General features: G+C 45.3%; 1 protein-coding gene and 1 pseudogene across 2 annotated transcripts in view; both read left to right on the top strand.

Moving 5' to 3' along the window:
• Window positions 1–19,372, top strand: part of GMDS (GDP-mannose 4,6-dehydratase) — a 687,968-nt gene that overhangs the window by 263,076 nt on the left and 405,520 nt on the right. The window lies entirely within an intron of this gene.
• On the top strand, window positions 15,026–16,701 carry LOC307102677 (neurofilament light polypeptide-like; annotated as a pseudogene). Its single transcript has 2 exons — window positions 15,026–15,075; window positions 15,466–16,701. The product of its transcript is annotated as a neurofilament light polypeptide-like (transcript).

Below are 19,372 nucleotides of genomic sequence, written 5' to 3'. Positions count from 1 at the left end.
CATCGCCCTGTTGTTTGTGTCCATTGGTTAGGATTATATGCATGCATACAAGTCCTTTGGTTGATCTCTCCCCTTTACCCCTGCCATCCCCTCCCCTCCCTCTGAGGTTTGACGGTCTGATAGATGCTTCTCTGTCTCTGGATCTGTTTTTGTTCATCAGTTTATGTTGTTCACTATATTCCACAAATGAGTGAGATCATGTGATATTTATCTTTCTCTGACTGGCTTATTTCGCTTAGTGTAATGCTCTCCAGTTCCATTCATGCTGTTGCAAATGGTAAGAATTCCTTCCTTTTTACAGCAGCATAGTATTCCATTGTGTAGATGTACCACTGTTTTTTAATCCACTCATCTGCTGATGGGCACGTAGGCTGTTTCCAAATCTTAGCTATTGTAAATTGTGCTGCTATGAACATAGGGGTGCATAAATCCTTTCTGATTGGTGTTTCTAGTTTCTTGGGATATATTCCTAGAAGTGGGATCACTGGGTCAAATGGGAGTTCCATTTTTAGTTTTTTGAAGAAACTCCATACTGTTCTCCATAGTGGCTGCACCAGTGTGCATTCCCACCAGCAGTGCACGAGGGCTCCTTTTTCTCCACATCTTCGCCAGCACTTGTCATTTGTTGTTATTTTTTTTATTTTTTTAAATATATATTTTATTTCTTTTAGAGAGGAAGGGAGAGGGAGAGAGAGACAGAAACATCAATGATGAGAGAGAATCACCAATTGGCTGCCTCCCGAACGCCCCACACGGGGGCCTGAGCCCACAACCCTGGCATGTATCCTGACCGGGAATTGAACCAATGACCACCTCATTCATAGGTCAACGCTCAACCACTGTGCAACACTGGCCTAGTATATGGTGGGCATTTGGGAACTTTTGACTGAATTATTTTTATCTACAATATGATAGAATAGTTTTAGTTACAGGCTTTCTAGTTTACATGCAGCCTTTGATATTACTAGGCATTTCTTATTTTTTAAAATATTTGCCTGGGACATATTTATTCATAGTCATAATTTTGGAATAACACAAAATAGATTTTCTCCTTTTAATATAAATCTTTCTTCCTTTCATATGTAAATATACCTCTGCCTTTCATCTGTTTCTGACAGTCACTCAACAACTGCTCACTGGGCATACTCCCCAGTGCATCTTGCCATGCGCATATACTTCGGCTTAGGTAGGATGGGTCAGTGCAGATGCCTCCCCTAATCCAGCAAGTGTTTCTGCTTGTGTGGTCTGACATCTTTCTAGCTTTGAAACATTTCTGTACCACCCTGAAAAGACTGAAGTTCTGTGGTCTGTAACATGTTAACTGCATAAATGCTATCAAATTATGTCTCTCTTTTCCTAGATGTGGAAATTTATATAATTATGAATGTCATATGTTATATTTTTTCTTCCTTGTTTTGATCTAAAGCCATTTAAAATTGTTTGATTGATTGGTTTTGCTGCCTACTCTGAAACCCAGAGAGGTGTAAAACATTACAACCATCTTCTCTTCAAGAGACTGGATTTTTCGTGAATTTATTGTTTTATTTTGATTTGTTTTGCTTTCCTTTCATCTATTTCTTATGAGATTTGTATTGTATGGAAGGCACAACTTGACTCTTTTATGGTCTCTGGCTGGGCCTGAGAATTACATGGCCATAAGACAGATTAACAGGAGAAAAGTATACAGATTTTACATGTTCACGGAAGACCCCTTGGGAAAACAAAGACTCAAAAAAGTGGCTAGGCCTATGTGTTTATATACTAGGTTGAACAAAGAGAGGCAATGCAGAAAAGTAGCTAATGTATAAGGAAGATGAAAGTTACTTTAACATTAAGGTGCTTGTGCAGATGTTCCTTCTCCTTCACTCTCCATCTCTGGTGATGAGAGTGTTTCTTTCCGCCTGATAACCAGAGGGCATCTTTTTCATGGGAGTTTTCCTCCTGCTTTCAGATTAAAAGGAGGTTGGAGTGCTCTTCCTGCATCTGATGTTTTTCAAGTACCTTTAGCTCAAAATTATTCTTATTCCCAATTGTTGTATTTTGGGGTAGAATATTTTGCCACCTTTCAATATCTATCTGTAATAAGTAAATATCTTAAGAATTTTAATAGTAAGAATTTAAACCCAAATTTTATTTTTTATATTTCCTTATTTGATTTGCTTCTATGCACTCTAAAAAGAGTTTCAGAGAAGAGAGTGTTAGGATAGTGGGGTGTAGTGGTGCAGAGCATAGGTTCTGAAGCCAGAAGGCCTGGGCTGAAACCCTGCCTCTGTAACTGTCTGGCTTTCATGACCTAGGACCAGTCACAACCTTTCTGTGCCCCAGTTTCCTTATCTATAGCAAAGAGGTAATAATGGTGTTTACTTCATAGGATTATTGTGTTGTTTATCCTATATAATAAAAAGCTAATATGCAAATTGTCCCTTCGGGAGTTCGACCGACAGGGAGTTTGACTGCTCACTATTATGTGCACTGACTACCAGGGGGCGGCGACGAATGAAGGAAGGCCCTGGCCAGCAGCTGGAAGGCCCCGATTGGCCCTGATCACCGGCCAGGCCTAAGGGACCCGACCCATGCACGAATTTTGTGCACCAGGTCTCTAGTAGGAATATAAGTGATGCTTAGAATGCCTCCCCCTCCATAAAATACACTCTATCAGAGGAATTACATGAAATTCCTAAAGAATTACCTGGTGTGAAATCAGCCTAGCTTTTCTGAAAGCCAGTGAGGCAAGACTACTTGTTTTCCTCCCACACCAGCTGAGCTGACCAGCCCAGTGCTCCTTAACTCACTACTGGAACTTGTGTCTGGAGGTGGAAATGCAGCCAGGCAGGATGGAAGGACTTGAGAGACCTGCCCTGCCTCAGGTGGATGGAGAGCAGGATGGGCTATAAAGCCAGAGAAATTGTTTGTGGGGACTAGAGGGCTGGGGCGGGAAGAGGGGGGGTGGAAGGGGTGGGACTCAGAGCCTTAGGAAAGGGGAAAAAACAGACTTTCCTCACTCATGGACAAAGTATCTGTCAGCCCGCCCCAGGGAGGAAGATAATGGGAAAGTACTCAGTAAAGATCTTATTTGCTGGAGGTAAGATTAGTTGGTCAAAATGCATTATTTTCTCTCTCTCTCTTTGTCTTGCCCCCATCTACCCCCACCTCTGGTTCTTTCTTCTTTTCTTCCTTCCTTCCCTCAAACTCCCCTATCTTAGGTGTTTGATTTTTTTAAAACATTTGATCAGCCTTGGTATGTCTTAGCCTCATTTTTAAAATACTTTGACTAAATTGTAACAAACTGAAGAAATGAAGTAATTACATTTATACAATTTTGATGAACTAATAATAGTTTAATTTTTAAATGTAGAATACTAAAGAAGCTCCCTAAGCTTGAATTACCCTTTTAGTATCAGTTTGATGTATGAAAACATAATTTATGACAAGATCTGTGTTTCAGGTGATGGAAAATATGAGATCTGCTCTTTGTATTATGAACCATTTCATTAGGTGCCATTTGTTGATGCGTTAAATTTGCGAGATATCTTTTCCACATAGTTTATAATTAATTATTTATTCTTGAGCTCTTTATTTGCAGGTCACCTATTTATATAACTCAATTTGTTTATTACCTGGGCATGTAGTTATACTAGTAACATCTGTTAATTCATGACTATTTTAACCAGTAATGTTAAGGGCATTAAGGAGTTTTATTTATTGATATTCTGCTTAAACTGGTCAGAGTATTTCTAACCTTCAAACAGCCTTTCCCCGCTCATTCTCTCAGCACATTGGACTTGCAACAAAAGTGACTTTTGTGTTGTCATGGAAGTGGGCCAAATCATTTGACATAATGACAGGTGGGACTTTATTTAGAGCTGCTGAAATACTGGGTTCCATGGGTCTTTGTTCCCACTTAGCTGCATTGTGACTTGTACGTTTCTGACAGCCATTGTGGCATCAGCTTCCTTTATTGAACTTAGAACATGCCTAGCAGAACCAGCCTTAGAAGGGTTTTAGCTACAGAGTTAGAGTTTTCTCAAACATTTTATATATTAACTAGAGGCTTGTAGGGTCCCTAGCGGCTGCTGGCTGCTGGCCGGGGCCTCATTCCCTTCCCCCGGCTTGCCCGCCCCCTGGTTGAACTGGAAGAACTCCAGTTGAGGAGACAATTTGCATATTATGCTTTTATTATATAGGATATTTATTATAGTTGGTTTTATGAGCAGTACTAGAATTATATGTAGCATTTGTTATGGTTTTTAAAAATATATATATTTTTATTGATTTCAGAGAGGAAGGGAGAGAGGTAGAAACATCAGTGATGAGAGAGAATCATTGATCGGCTTCCTCCTGCACATCCCCTACTGGGGATGAGCCCCCAACCTGGACATGTGCCCTTGACTGGAATTGAACCCAGGGCCCTTCACTGCAGGCTGACACTCTATCTACTGAGCCAAGCCAGCTAGGGCTGTTTTGGGTGTGTTTTTTAAGCATAGTTTTCTATTATGGGGGAAAAACCATTGTTTATAATTGTGAATATTTGTGCTTTTTGACTCCTTGGCCTTTTAAATCTCAAAGTATGAATGTCTTGACATATATTTATTTGCAGATTGTAAAACATGAAGAAATATTTACCATTTTAGACAATTCCTTAAGAAATTAAAGATCTTCCTTTTGCTTATTGGATATCTTTACTATCAGAAGTATCAGAGTCTATTATTAGAGCAGGAAATGATGCAAAAGATTAGGCTGATCCAGCTTTGAGGGATATTAAAATACTCTTCTTCCTTCTAGTCAAAAAGATATACATATTCAGAACTATTTAAATTCCAGGTACTGTGTTATGCATGGACAAGGTAACAGTGAATCAGACAAACTCTCTACCCTCCTGAAACTTTGGTCCTGGGCTTGTGTAGCAGCTTGTATCCTTGGCTCATTGGGGCCAAGCACCGTGTTTATAAGTTCTGACAAAAAAAAATTATAGAGCAAACTTGTAGTAATAATACCTATAGTTTATTTAGAGCTACAGGCTTTGTGTATATACAATTAAGTGAACTAAGACTCAGAAAAATTAATTTACTCCACATCACAGAGCCAGTGTTGAGAATTTAAAATCTCCAGTCTATTTGTTGCTAGTTGATCATTTCCATTGTGACTCATCTCTAAATATAGGTTTTAGACTAATAATGCTAATAACTTGTTTTTAAGAAGAAATCAATGCATTGTAATTTCAAACTTGATGATTTGTATTATTAACAAAGAAGTTATTATATTTGTAATTTGACTTGTTCATTTTTAGATGCATTAAGAATGGCCTTATAATTTTATTTATTTTTCAATTACAGTTGACATACAGTATAATATTAGTTTCAGGTGTACAACATAATGATTGGACATTTATGAAGTGATCACCCAGATAAATCAAGTACCCATCTGCACCATACATAGTTATTGCAATATTATTGACTGTATTCCATACACTGTACTTTACTTCCCCATAGCTAGCAATGTGTGGCTATTAGGCAGCAATAATATAGAAAATTTCTATCATTGCAGCAAGTTTTACTGAATGGTGTCTCTCTACTTGGATATTCAACCATTAGTTAGCACCATAAAACATAAAAAGAATGCCATAAATTGTTTTTCCATATTTCTTCACACTGATGCCGTTACTCTTACTCTAGGAGATTATTAAAGTGATACATTTTGTGTGAGGAGATCAGGCAGGTTTTAATGGAAGGGATGTGATTAAATTTATGTTTTGAAGCAATATAATTTTGAGAGTAGGAATTAGTGGCGTTATTAATTTCTTGGGAAAACTGGGTAATACAAATAGACATGAGTGATTCAACATTAGTGGGGATTAAGGTATGTGAGGTTTTGTAGTTAGAGATTTATCTGGAAAAGGAGTGCAGGCATGATTAGCCTGTATTAAAAATATATAATTTACATATTTATCTCTATAATAAAGAGCCAGGGTGTAACGACCGATCACGACCAAAGGCTGACCAACCGAAAGTCAGCGCTGGGTTGCCATGGTGACCCAGCGCTGACTACTGTGGCTGCAGGCCCGGTGACCCAGCAGTGACTGCTGAGGGGGCTTTGAATCAGGCCCGGAAAGAGACCTGAAGAGAGAAGCAGGGGCTGATCTGTAGCATCTGAGGCAGCTTTTGACCAGCACTTGCCTCTCTCTTTCCCTTCGAGCCTGGCCAGCAGCCCTGCGTCCATTTCTCTCGAGGCCTCCACTGGGGCTGCTGATCAGCCCTGCCTTTCTGATCAGGCCCTGTTGATAGGCCCAGAGATGCTGACTGGCATAGAAACTGGCCAATCAGAACCAAATCTCGGTCAACTGTGAGGAGCCAATGGCTGCCTAGGAGGCGGAGCTTTTGATGCTGACTGGCATAGAAACTGACCAATTAGAACCAAATCTGGGTCAACTGTGAGGAGCCAATAGCTGCCTAAGAGGTGGAGTTTTTGACACTGACTGGCATAGAAACTGACCAATTAGAACCAAATTGGCCAGCAAAGGAGGGCAATTGGGGGCCAGATCAGGCTGGCAGGGGAGGGCAGTTGGGGGCAACCAGGCCAGCAAGGGGAGGGCAGTTAGGGACGAGATCAGGCCAGCAGGGGGAAGGCAGTTGGGGGCAACCAGGCCGGCAAGGGGAGGGAAGTTGGGGGCGAGATCAGACCAGCAGGTGAGGGCCGTTGGGGGCAAGATCAGGCCTCCAGGGGAGGGCCTTTGGGAGCGAGATCAGGCCGGCAGGGGAGGGCATTGGGGGCAACCAGGCTAGCAGGGGAGGGCAGTTGGGGGCGAGATCAGGCTGGCAGGGGAGGGCAGTTGGGGGCAACCCGGCTGGCAGGGGAGGGCAGTTGGGGGTGAGATCAGGCGGCAGGAGAGGGCAGTTGGGGGTGAGATCAGGCCGGCAAGGGAGGGCAGTTGGGGGTGATCAGGCAGGCAGAGGCAGTTAGGGGCGATTAGGCAAGCAGGCAGGTGAGCAGTTAGGAGCCAGCAGTCCCAGATTGTGACAGGGATGTCCGACTGCCGGTTTAGGCTTGATCGATTGGGCCTAAACTGGCAGTCAGACATCCCCCAAGGGGTCCCCGATTGGAAAGGGTGCAGGCTGGGCTGAGGGAACCGCCTCTTCCGTGCACAAATTTCGTGCACTGGGCCACTAGTATATTATATGAATTGTATTCAAATATATATAAAACTAGAAGCCCGGTGCATGAAATTCATGCACGGTGGGGGGTTGTCCCTCAGCCCATCCTGTACCCTCTCCAATCTGGGACTCCTGGAGGGATGTCCGACTGCCCGTTTAGGCCCGATCCCACCAGGATCGGGCCTAAACGGGCAGTCGGACATCCCTCTCACAATCCAGGACTGCTGGCTCCCAACTGCTTGCCTGCCTGCCTTCCTGATTGCCCCTAACCGCTTCTGCCTGCCAGCCTGATCACCCCCTAACCACTCCACTGCCAGCCTGGTTGATTCTTAACTGCCCCCCTGCCAGCCTGTTTGCCCCCAACTTCCCTCCTCTGCCAGCCTGGTCACCCCTAACTGCCCTCTCCTGCAGGGTGGATCACCTCCAACTGCCTTCCCTTGCAAGCCTGGACCCTCACAACTGCCCTCCCTTGCAGGCCGGGTGCCTCCCAACTGCCCTCTCCTGCTGGCCATCTTGTAGTGGCCATCTTGTGTCCACATGGGGGCAGGATCTTTGACCACATGGGGACAGCTATATTGTGTGTTGCAGTGATGATCAATCTGCATATTACTCTTTTATTAGATAGGAAGAGGTCTGGTGCACGGGTGGGGGCCAGCTGGTTTGCCCTGAAGGGTGTCCTGGATCAGGGTGGGGTTCCCTTGGGGCGTGGGGCGGCCTGAGCGAGGGGCCTGTGGTGGTTTGCAGGCCAGCCACGCACCCTGGCGACCCAAGCAGAGGCCCTGGTACCTGGAATTTATTTTCCTTCTACAATTGAAACTTTGTAGCCTGGAGCGGAGCCAAGCCTGCTGCTCCCTCCGGGGCGGCAGCCATTTCCGTGGCAGTTAATTCACCTTCTACAATTGAAACTTTGTAGCCTGAAGCGGGTGGGCCCAGCCAGGGTGTGCGGAAAGCTTTGCTTCCCCTGTTGCCGCCGGCAGCTCTGGCCTGCTCTCTCAAGCTCCATTCTGCCACCATTTGTTTGAATTTGTTTACCTTCTATAATTGAAACTTTGTAGCTTGAGTGGAGGCTTAGGCCAGCAACAGCTCGCGGAAAGCTTGGCTTGCTCTGTTACCTGGGAAACCTTGCTCTCTGTGGCTGTAGCCATCTTGAATGGGATTAATTTGCATACTTGCCCTGATTGGCTGGTGGGCGTGGCTTGGCTGGTGGGCGTGGCTTGTGTAGCGGAGGGGTGGTTAATTTGCATATTACCATTTTATTAGAGAGGATTATATATATACTAGAGGCCCATTGCACGATATTCGTGCAAGAATAGGCCCCTGGCTTCACTCCCAGCCGCCCGGGAGCCAGCAAGTCCCCGCTCCTACCGGGAGCCGGCAAGTCCCCGCTCCTGCCGGGAGCCGGCAAGTCCCCGCTCCTACCGGGAGCCGGCAAGTCCCCGCTTCTGCCAGGAGCCGGCAAGTCCCCGCTCCCCTGCTCCCGGGCTGCCTGGAACCGGCAAGTCCCCGCTTGCCGGCAGCCCGGGAGCCGGCACGTCCCCGCTCCCAGGCCACCCGGAGCTGGCACATCCTCGCTTCTGTCTGGAGCACCACTCCAGTAGCTCCTTCCACCACCCCCCTTCCCCTCATAGCAGGCTTCACTCCACTCTGCGCCTGCATATGCAAATTAACCGCCATCTTTGTTTGGGTTAATTTGCATATTCGCTCTGATTGGCTGTGGGCATAGCGAAGGTACGGTCAATTTGCATGTTTCTCTTTTATTAGGTAAGATATATATACACACACACACACACACACTAATATAACAGGAAGATGCAAATTGACCATACCTCCACGATGCCCACCAGCCAATCAGGAGGGAATATGCAGATTAAATGGACAAAGATGGGGGTGGCCCCACCGCCCAGCTGCTCCAGGCGCAGAGCAGCTGGACGGGGCAGGACACTTGCTATGAGAGTGAGGGCAGGGGGTGAAGGGATCTACAGGAGTGGCACTCTGGCTGCAGCGAAGACAAAGATGGCAGACTCCGGCTGGAGTCTGCAGGAAAGACAAAGACGGCAGACTCCGGCCAGAGTTAGCAGCGAAGATGAAGACAGCAGACTCCTGCCAGAGTCAGCAGCAAAGGCGCCAGACTCTGGCCGTAGCGAAGGCAGAAGGCGGCGGCCAGAGCAAAGGCCTGGGTCCCGGGTGCCGGAGGAAAACCGGTGCTGGAAGGCAGGGGAAGGAAGGCCTATTGCATGAATCTTCATGCAGTGGGCCTCTAGAATGTGTGTGTGTGTGTGTGTGTGTGTGTGTGTGTGTGTGTGTGTATTATTGGCCAGATTATTATGACCACCTCATGTTTGTAGGCAAATTAGCCGTACACTGCATCATATGGGATATGGAAGCCAAAGGCCTGTTCGAACACCTTTGCTGTGTGCAGTTACCAAGATAAAACGTCTCCAATTCGCACAGGAACACAAGGATTGGATAGTCGAGCATTGGAAAAAAGTCATGTGGTCCGATGAATCACGTTTCCAGTTGCATCATGCAGATGGCAGAGTGAGAATTTGGCGGAAACAACATGAAAGCATGCACCCCACATGCATGAGTACAACCCTTCAAGCTGGTGGGGGCAGTGTTATGGTTTGGGGCATGTTTTCCTGGCATGATTTGGGCCCTTTAATTCGTGTGGAACAACATCTGAATAGCACAACATACCTAAGTATCATTGCTGATCAAGTTCATCTTATCATGTTGATGGTGTATCCCAATGGAGATGGCTTCTTCCAACAAGACAATGTGCCATGCCACGGTGCTCGTATTGTGCAGGAGTGGTTTTAAGAACATGAGGGAGACTTTACCTTGCTTAGGTTGGCCCACACAATCACCAGATCTCAATCCAATTAAGCATTTGTGGGACGAAGTTAAAAGAGCCATCAGGCAGCTGGTTCCACAACCATCAAATCTCACAGAACTGGACAGTGCTATTCATCAGGCATGGTGTCAGATTCCTCGCACCACCTTTCAACATCTTGTGGAGTCAATGCCAAGAAGAATCGCTGCAGTGTTGAAGGCAAAAGGTGGCCCAACAAAGTACTGATGTGGTGGTCATAATAATCTGGCCACTCAGTGTATGTGTGTGTGTGTGTGTGTGTGTAGTCTGTAGTAGTATGAAATATGCCATAGTAGTAAAAGAGCATTCATCTGTTCACTCCTCATTCAGCACGTATTTGTTGAGTTCCTCCTCTGTCCTGGCACTGACCTATCTGGAGAAGATTGTCATCTTGGGGTTTCTCCCCTGAAGAGGCTCAGATCAGAAGACAGAGACAGAGCAGGTCATTGCAATCACTGTGTGGTGTGGTTGGGACAGGAATGATGTCCTCAGGAAGCAGGAACACTGGCACAGGAAGGCATTATCCTGTGGGTAGTTTCAATATTTGTCAATTTAGGTGGAAGCTTGACAAAGACACTGATGTCATTTTCTTCAAAGGCACTGTTTCATTTCCCCAGTCATGGTGGGCCCGGCTGTGTTTCTGTCATTATAACATGCACCAAATGTTCTGTGGCCATGTCTCATTTATGCAAAAGTGGAGATTCCCATTCTCAGCAGTCCCAAATGCTCGTGGAATGCATTCTAAAATTTAAAAATAAGATTAAATCAAGATTATAGTAGTACCAGAATGTTTTCGCTTGGTGTACGGTCACTATTTTATTACCTGAGTGCAGATCACTGGTGGTAAAAGTGATAGAAAGTGCATTGGTGGAAAAATCTATAATAATAAAAGTGTAATATGCAAATCGACTGAACGGATGAACAGTGGTATGACCGTCCGGACAGGACAACCTTCAGGACAAAGCCAGGGCTATGAGGGCAGGCCGAAGCAGTTGGGGCTGCGAAGTCCTACTCTTACACGAATTTTGAGCATTGGGCTTCTAGTTAAATAATAAAAAATAAGGTGCATTGGTCCTCAGGGCTGGATATATAGCAGAGTCACTTTTGAAGCATTAAAGGGAATGCAGGTCCCTGTCTTCTGCTCCTAGATTCTGGGGTTATTCTTGGTGAATATGGCTTTGTAAGCACTTGAATTTATTCTGTGGGCAGCCAGGATTGGAAACCACCGGTCTCTTGTGTAGAATTTTGTCTTCCTGTGACATGGAATGGCCTCTTTTTTCCACCAATAATAACCTGACATTCTTGCAGAATCGAGCCCTGTTATACTATTGAAAATTTAAGGTTAATAAAATGATGTCCTGGCCATTATGGCTCAGTTGGTTGAGCATCTTCTCACACACTGAAAGACCACCTGTTTAATTCCCAGTAAGGGTGCATACCTAGGTTTGATCCCTGGCCAGCGTGTGTACGGGAGGCAACTGATCAATATTTCTCTCTCCCTTTTCCCTTCCCCTCTCTCTAAAAAAAATCAATACAAGCATATTAAAGTTAATAATATGATAGAACCCAAGAAAAACAGGCGTTTAGTATACAGTGGCTAATAGCAAGAATTATGAAACAGCTTTCCTATCTTTGAATCTTGCCTCACTTTACCTACTCTGACTTCAGGCACATGACTTCAAATGGGGATGCTAGCATTTATCTTGTAAGGCTTTATGAGGTTTACACAAGTTAATATGCGTTCCTTATTTCATTGATTCTAAGATGTACACATTATGTCTCTGGAATCATATGAACAAGACAATGTCTGTGTGCAACATAAAATAAGAGTATCTTACAGTTTATGATGTCTTAGATTCGTATATTTTATGAAATACAAATGATTAGAAGCACTAATTTTTGTTTTAATAAAGTAGGATAGCTTGGTGTTTTTCTAAAACTTAATTGTGACAATTATAATTTGAGTTAATTATCAGACATTTTCTGTGTGCCAGGGATGGTGCTAGGCACTTAATCTTCACAACAAATCAATAATTATGGATATTTTTAGGTGATTATTTTGAGACAGTTAGAAGGTCCCAGAATTAAGAATCAAATACATTGTGCTCCAAAGCCCAGCTTGTTAACTTAACCACTGTTCTCTTTCAACTATTCTTATATTTAATCTACAGATGTGTGTGTAATGCTCAGAGTTGGTTAGTTCTTTTTTTAAAAAAATTTATTGATTTCAGAGAGGAAGGGAGAGGGAGAGAGAGATAGAAACACCAATGATGAAAGAGAATCATTGATTTGCTGCGTCCTGCACACCCCCCACTGGGGATTGAGCCTGCAGCCCTGGCATGTACCCTGACCAGGAATTGAACCATGACCTCCTGGTTCATAGGTCGATGCCCAACCATTGAACAACACTGGCCAGACTATCCTATTTCTTTTTTTATTTCTTTCTCTCTGGGAGTCCGGTTACAAGGATGTTTTAATATGGTGCTACAAGTTTCTAAGCTCTTTTCCTTTTGTTAAATATTTATTTGCTCCATTCCTCAGATTCCATAGTTTCTTTTCTTTAACTCTTGCTTCCAACTTTACCTTCTCTTCCTTCTGTCATCTCCCATCTGCTACCAAGTATATTTGCTGCGAAATAAAGCCCATTTTATTTCAATATGATGTTTTATATTTCTAGAACTTATATTTGATTTTTAATAGGGCTGTTTCTTTGTTATTTCTTTTAATTCATAATATTAAGATTCCTTTTAGTGTATTCATCCTTGATCAAAGTCACAGTAGCTGCTTCAGCCCTGGCCACGTAGCTCAGTTGGTTGGAGTATCATCCTGACACTCCAAGGTTGTGGGTTTGATCCCTGGTCAGGGAACATAGAAAAATCAACCAATGAATGTATGAATCAGTGGAACAACAAATCGATATTTCTCTCTCTCATCAATAAATAAAAATTAGAATACAATCTATGCTAATTTCAATATCTGGGATCATCTCAGAGTCAATCTTTCTTGATTATCTTATCTTTAGATAATGGATCCTGCATGTAGGATGACTATGAGTTTCACATAGATATTTTTAAAAAATATATCTATTGATTTTCCTTTTTTGATTGTTACATTCCTCCTAATAGTGTTGATTTTTTGTTTTGTTTTTGTAAAAAAATTAATTTGAATGACTCAAACTGCAAACTCTGTCTTCAAATCACAGTTCATGGTTTACATGTCAGCCAGAGATTTGAGCAGTGTTTAGACACAGAAGTGTGTATTGTCTTCTCTGTCTCTCTCTTTACTGGGATTCCTGTCCCTGCCAACCTCATATCCAGTAGCTATTGTTGCCCTAAACTCTGGTCTTTGGTTCTTCAAGCCAGCGAGAAGTGGGTTTTCTGTGGGAGGTTTTGCTGCTTCTGCATGGTACAAATTGGAGCTTGCCTTTAGACTAAAATTCATGAAAAATAGGAAATTCACTTAGTCATGCCTTTATTTTTATTTCAGGTGTCATCTCCCATCCAGAATCTCCTTGCTTTTAGAAATACTCTCAAATACCTTTAAGTACTTGGTTTTTCTGCCTTTTTGTTTTGTTGATGTTGTCCATGATTGATGTTTAGTTATTATCTGCCAGTTTAAAAAATAGGTATATCTTTCTCCCTTCAGAAGAGGGTTCTTCTGGGCTGCTTAAGTTTTAATAACTGCAAATGTTTCTAGTAATGGAGACATGTATAAAGCTTACATTTTATGTTGAAAGAACAATGACATTTCTATTTTCCAATAAACTAAAATTGGAGGTCGCAGCTTTTTTCCATTTTCCATGAGAACTGAAAGTACTCTTTAACACTTGGGTGCCTTTCATGAGTGTAACTTATTCTGAATTCTGAATAAGCACATTTGATGTCTTTCTTGTAGAAATTAAAATCTTTTATTTACTATATGGAAATATTTGTTTTGCTAATAAATGTTATTAGCTTTGTCCTGGCAGGGTGGCTCAGTTGATTGTAGTATCATCCTGTACACCAAAAGGTTGCAAGTTCAATCCCTGGTTGGGATGCCTGTGGGAGGCAACCAGTTGTCTTTCTCTCTCATGTTGATGTTATCTGTCTGTCTGTCTCTCTCTCTCTCTTACTTTTTCTCTTCCTCTCTCTGAAAAATCAATGAAAACATATCCTTGGTGAGGATTAAAAGAAAATGATATTAGGTTTTCAAATCAAATGTGAGAAACTTTGACTATTCAAGTAATTCCATAAAGGGGATATATATATATCCCCTTTGTGCAAGAGTAGGTCTTCCTTCCCCCGGCTGCCTACACTGGCTTCCTTCTGGCACCCGGGACCCAGGCTTCCCTAGCAGAGAGAGGCCCCACCCACCTGCCACAGCCCACCGGTCCCTGGCCTGAGCCTCCCTCCTTGGGGCAATCGTGGAACCCCCCAACTGATCACCCTGCCAGCCATTGGCCTGGGCTTTCCTCTGCGGGGTGATCATGGGGCAATGGCCGGGCCCCCTGACCAATCGCATTGCACCCGCCTTGGCTGACCTGGTGCCAGTGGGTGATATAGCGTGGTCCCGGATGGTCATCTGAATGGTCATCTGGAAGGTCGTCTGGATGGTTGTTCCACTGTTTGGCCATCTGGTCTATTAGCATGTTACGCTTTTATTATTATAGATATATCCTATCTAATAAAGATAGAATATGCAAATTGACCATCACTCCATCACAAAGCTGGTGGCACCAATAGCCACAAGATGGCTGCGCCCAGTCCCCTCAGGCCTGCCGGAGTCCCCAGTCCTTTCAGCCTGAACTGATTACTATGGCAAGTGGACCAAGAAGGTTTTCAGCAAGTGTGAGAAGCAAGCCTTGGCGGGATTGAGGGAGAGCCAGGGTCGCTGCCACCTGAGGAGGCCCTCAGAGTTCGGTTCTGAAATCACAAGGACCCGCTCCAGCACAGGCTGGGGAGGAAGCACCGCTGCCGCCTGCCCAGCGCCAGGTCCCTGGTTAAAGAAGCGGGTCCAAGTCGCAGCCATGAGGCCTGGCGGGGCTGGCTCACCCCGGACCATCGTGGCTGAGCTTTGGTGGGGGCGGCAAGCGCCTCTGGGATCACTGTCTGTCCCCGGACCACCTGTGGACACCGGTGGAGCGGGCGCGGGTTGAACATTTTAATGAAAATGGGATGTCTGCGCCCCGCGCCACCGCACCCTGGTTCCCGGCGAGGAGAGGGCAGCGGGATCAGGGGTGCAGCCTCAGGACCCCGTTAGGAGGCACCAGGGCTCGGGAGGGGCTTGGAGCAGAGGGCCCAGGTTGCGGGCCTGACAGCAGGAGGGACCCGAGGTGCCTCCAGTCGCTGTCACCCACTCAGCGCTGGGCCGCAGGTCCTCACTCCAGAGCTCAGCCATCGGAGGCGCTGGCCCAGGGATGTTTTTCCTGTTATCTGGCTGGAAGTACAGGAGGCAGTTGAATTAAAGTCATGATTGTAATTTAATTTCTCCAAACTCAGAGCTATTTTCTTTCCAAATACATCAGGGGAAGCAGGCGCTGCAGGGCAAGCAAGAGGGCCTGGAGGAGACTCTGAGCAACCTGCAGGCACACTATGAGGAAGAGGTGCTGAACCTCCAGGATGCCAAGGGCTGGCTGATGGAGGCACGCAAAGGTGCAGACGAGGCGGATCTCGCCCGCGCTGAGCTCGAAAAGCGCATCAACAGCCTGATGGACAAAATCGCCTTTCTGAAGAAGGTGCACAAAGAGGAGATCACCGAGCTGCAGGCGCAGATCCAGTACACACAGATCTCCATGGAGATGGACATGTTCTCCAAGCCCAACCTCTCCTCTGGGCTCATGGACATCTGCGCCCAGTACAAGAAGCTGGCTGCCAAGAACATGCAGAATGCCGAAGAATGGTACAAGAGCTGCTTCACTGTGCTGTCCGAGAGTGCTGCCAAGAACACCCAAGCAGTGCGCGCCACCAAGGACGAGGTGTCCGAGAGCCGCCGCCTGCTTAAGGCCAAGACCCTGGAGATCAAAGCATGCTGGGGCATGAACGAAGCGCTGGAAAAGCAGCTGCAAGAGCTGGAGGATAAGCAGAACGCCGACATTAGTGCTATGCAGGTCACAATCAACAAATTAAAAAATGAGTTTAGAACTACAAAGAGTGAAATGACATGATATTTAAAAGAATACAAGGACGTCCTCAATGTGAAGATGGCTTTGGACATTGACATTGCAGCTTACAGGAAACTCTTGGAAGGTGAGGAGACCTGGCTCAGTTTTACCAGTGTCATAAGCATAGCCAGCGGCTACTCCCAGAGTTCCCAGGTCTTTTGCCGATTTGCCTTTGGTGGTTTACAGTCCAGCTCCTACTTGATGTCCGCTCGCTCCTTCCCTTCTTAATATACCAGCCTCATACCGGAGGAGCAGATCGAGGTGGAAGAGACCATTGAGGCTGCAAAAGCTGAGGAAGCTAAGTATGAACCCCCCTCTGAAGGAGAAGCTGAAGAGGAGGAGAAGGAGAAGGAAGAGGCTGAGGAAGAGGAAGGAGAGGAAGAGGAAGAAGGTGCCAAGGAAAAATTTGAGGACGCAAAGGAAGAAGAAGGAGGTGAAGGTGAAGGAGAAGATGCTCAAGAAGCTGAGGAGAAGATGCCCAAGAAGCTGAGAAGAAAGATGAAGGTGCTGGGGAGGAGCAAGCAAAAAAGAAGAAAGATTGAGCCCCCCTTTCCTTAATTATTTCAGGACTAATCCTCTCAAAACCAGGTCAACCCTGTCACCAACCAAACAGTTGAGTTCCCAATACTATATGAATTAAGAAGTCAATATATGTAACATTCTGAGGTGACTCAGGTTGGACATTAAATGTTGTGCTATGACTTTTCTCCTTATGCAGAGTATCTGTTTGTTTGCAGAGTGGCTTCCTGGCTTGCTGCCAGTCTGTGCATGGTCCACGCTTACGAGTTCAGGATCTATGGCAATGTGAATAATTCAGACGTTTACAATAAACACACATGAATACATGAATTCACTAATGTTAATGTTAAACTTCATGGAAAAAATAGTCCTTTGAAACTTGGGTGGTTAGAAATTAAAGACCTCAAATCATGTGCAATAAACAGTAAATAAAGTTACACTGAATGACAAAAAAAAAAAAAAATACATTAGGGGCCAGGAAACGTTCAAAGAACTGGGGAACCATTCCCAAATAAGGAAGGGAAGTCACAGGGTGTATATTATTGCTACGAATACAGTATTTCCTACTACTTAGAACATGTATAATGTAATGTATTAGATGCCTTCCTATCGCATGAAGTACGTATTCTCATAGAGTAATACTGGTAGATATGTTATAGTTATGGCGGTATGTCATATCCTGTCTATACTAGTAAAAGGGTAATATGCTAATTAGACTGTGAGACCTTCCAGATGTCCTTCTGGACAAAGCCATTGTGGTGGGGCCAAGGCAGAAGAGTTTAGGGGTGATCAGGCCAGGAGGGGAGAGCAGTTGGGGGTGATCAGGCTGGCGGGGGTGGCAGTTGGGGGCGAGCAGGCCAGCAAAGGGGACCAGTTGGGGGTGAGCAGGCTGTCAGGGGGACCAGTTGGGGGTGAGCAGGCCGGCAGGGAGGGCAGTTGAGGGTGAGCAGGTTGGTAGTGGAGGGCAGTTGGGGGCCAGCAGGGGGGCAGTTGGGGGTGAGCAGGCTGGTGGGCGGGCAGTTAGGGGAGAGCAGGCTGGCAGGAAGAGTGGTTAGGGGCAATCAAGCAGGCAGTCAGGTGAGTGGTTAGGAAACAGCGTTCCCAGATTGCGAGGGTGTTGTCCGACTGCAGATTTAGGCCTGATCCCTCTGGACAGTCGGACAGTCAGCAGTTGGACATCCCCCGAGGGGTCCCAGATTGGAGAAGGTGCAGGCTGGGCTGAGGGACACCCTGCCCCCATGCACGAATTTCATGCACCGGGCCACTAGTGTGTGTGTGTGTGTGTGTGTGTGTGTGTGTGTGTGTGTATGTATATATATATGTATATATGAAAAATAAACTCTAATTAACTTCCATTGATAATTGCCCAATTATTTACTTGATCTATATAATAGCTACATAATTAGCAAGGTATTTTTTAAATATAAATATTTTATTTTGAGTTATTCTGTGATTGTGGTTACAAAATCAAGCTTTTTTTTCACTTGATCATGTTGGACCTGAAAAAATAAAATTTATCAGTGTGTTTAACCTCTTCTCAAAATTATGTTCTGTGAAATTTTAATACATTATTGGATTAGAAATATGTGCCTTGCTCTCCTATAATTTTTGCAAGTTTGAAATATTATATAATTACATTATAAATTATATAACTACTAGAGGCCCGGTGCATGAAAATTCATGCACTGGCGAGGGGGTCCCTCAGCCCGGCCTGGCCCCTCTCACAGTCCTGGAGCCCTCAGGTGTGGGAGGTGACCCAGTGATCAGGGGAAGGCAATGCCCCATCACACTTCTGCTGCTGCCACTGCCGGAAGTGCAGGCCTTGGCCGGCCCTGGTTACCTGAGCCTCAGGTGGCCCTGGGTGGCTGGGCAGCTGCCATCTGAGGCTTGCCTGCGCCTCGGGCTAGCCCTGGGTGGCTGGGGGGCTGATGAGACTGGGGAACTCCAGAGGCAGGCACGTGGAGTGGCCGGGCCTGCCTGCCACCCGGCAGGGCTGAGGGAACTGGGTGCTGCCATCTTGTGGCTGTGGGTACCACCATCTTTGAGGGCATGGCAGTCAATTAGCATATTCCCTCCTTATTGGCTGTGGGCACTGCCATCTTTGAGGGCTGGACAGTCAATTAGCATATTCCCTTCTTATTGGCTGTGGGTGCCACCATATTTGAGGGCAGGGCAGTCAATTAGCATATTCCCTCTTTATTAGATAGGATTATATAATTTACAGTTGCCATGGCAACTATAAAAAGTTAATAGGTATAAGTGAGAGTGTGGGAAATTATGAAAAATGAAAAATTTTATATTTGTTTTTGTACTTGCTAATTTATTGAATATTAAGGAACCCTAATTCTTATGAAATGCTTTCCTGCTGACTTATATCGTGTGTGTGTGTGTTTTCCTGGGATTTAATTATATTCAGTTTTATGTAATATTAGAGGCCTGGTGCACGAAATTCATGCACTCAGGGGGTCCCTTAGCCCGGCCCACACCCTCTTGCAGTCCAGGAGCCCTCAGGGGTTGTTTGACTGATGGTTTAGGCCTGCTTTCCGTGGGGAGTAGGCCTAAGCTGGCAGTTGGACATCCTTAGCGCTGCCGCGGAAGTGGGAGAGTCTCCTGCCCCCACTGCTGCGCTTGCCAGCCATGAGCCTGGCTCAGGGTTTCTGGCAGAGCTGCGCTCCTCCTGTGGGAGTTCACTGA

This window comes from Cnephaeus nilssonii, assembly GCF_951640355.1.
Source record: "Cnephaeus nilssonii genome assembly, chromosome: 7".
In the NCBI taxonomy this organism is placed as follows: domain Eukaryota; kingdom Metazoa; phylum Chordata; class Mammalia; order Chiroptera; family Vespertilionidae; genus Cnephaeus; species Cnephaeus nilssonii.
This window is presented reverse-complemented; position numbering and strand designations above follow the sequence as displayed.